At 44.9% G+C, this 1124-nt stretch overlaps 1 long non-coding RNA gene across 1 annotated transcript; it reads right to left on the bottom strand.

The window, feature by feature from the left end:
- Positions 1–142: 142 nt before the first annotated feature.
- LOC147820185 (uncharacterized) lies at positions 143–1063 on the bottom strand. Its single transcript, XR_015437452.1, has 2 exons — positions 975–1063; positions 143–386 (listed from the first exon to the last, which is right to left on the bottom strand). It is a non-coding gene; the product is annotated as an uncharacterized LOC147820185 (long non-coding RNA).
- Positions 1064–1124: the final 61 nt, after the last annotated feature.

The following is a 1124-nucleotide window of genomic DNA, read 5'->3' on the forward strand; positions in this document are numbered from 1 at the left end:
AAACAAGCTGGAGTCCTTCGTTGAATCAAATGACATCACTCAGCTGTGACCTGCTGCTCCTGTTCCAGCTTCAGGCCGCACAACTCGGCCTCTCTCACGCACATCTGGATGTAGAATCAAACTGACTCAGGATGTTTCATCATCTTGTTATTAAAGATTTTTTTTAATTCAACAAACAGCTGTACAGTGGAAGTGCTTCTTTTAGTCTCGCAGTGAGAGGCTCAGGTGAGGAATCGCTGGGCGGCTTTCAGGACCGGCGGCACTGATGCGTATTTACGGAGCAGGTCTTTGGCCTCCTGCTGCAGGGACTCGGAGACAGACGGTGAAGACTTGGTGAAGTGAAGGAGAACGAGGCAGCACTCGACAACATCTGGATGAGGATACATCTGAGAGAGAAAACAGACAAAAGACGGAGATGATGAGATGTGGGTGTGCGACTTCTTAAAGTCTGACCACATCAAATTCAACTTTAATCCTTTAGGAGTTCATACAAGAAGGTGAACACCTGGATAAATTATTCATAATCTCCCCAGGACGAACCCCACTGACATTTCCTCCAGCGCCACCAGCAGGTTGATGCTTTTAGTTTTCAGTGACATGATTCCTCTCAGGATGAACTGTGATAACCTCAGTGATCCCTTTAACTTTTCATCCGGTGCCATCATCAGGTCAGAGTTTAATTTGTCCAGAGCATTTCATTTATCACCAAATATTGAATAAGATTAAAAAAAATATTATTTCATTCCCATCAGTCTCAGCTCTACTTTTTGTTTAGTGCTAATTAGCAAATGGTAGCATGCTAACATGCTAAACTAAGATGGTGAATACATACAGTTAACATATCTGCTTGTTGTTGTCATTGTTAGCATTTTAGCTCCGTGCCGTGCAGCCTCATGGAGCCGCTAATGTGGCTGTAGACTCTTTTTTTCTGTTTGGGTCATGCGATCTCATACTGTGTGTGTGTTGTGTCGTACCTTGATTGTGTCTGGCAGGTCAGCCAGCTGTTTCTGGTGCTCTGACATCCTGGTAGACAAAGAGAGGAAGGTCTCCTGATCGTCAGGCCTGAGGGAGAGAAGACACACACAAAGATCAACAACCGTCAAACTGCAGGCAACTACGAGTCC

This window comes from Seriola lalandi, unplaced genomic scaffold, assembly GCF_002814215.2.
Source record: "Seriola lalandi dorsalis isolate HSWRI2012SDOR001 ecotype SW California unplaced genomic scaffold, Sedor1 jcf7180001979022, whole genome shotgun sequence".
Classification (NCBI taxonomy): Eukaryota; Metazoa; Chordata; class Actinopteri; order Carangiformes; family Carangidae; genus Seriola; species Seriola lalandi.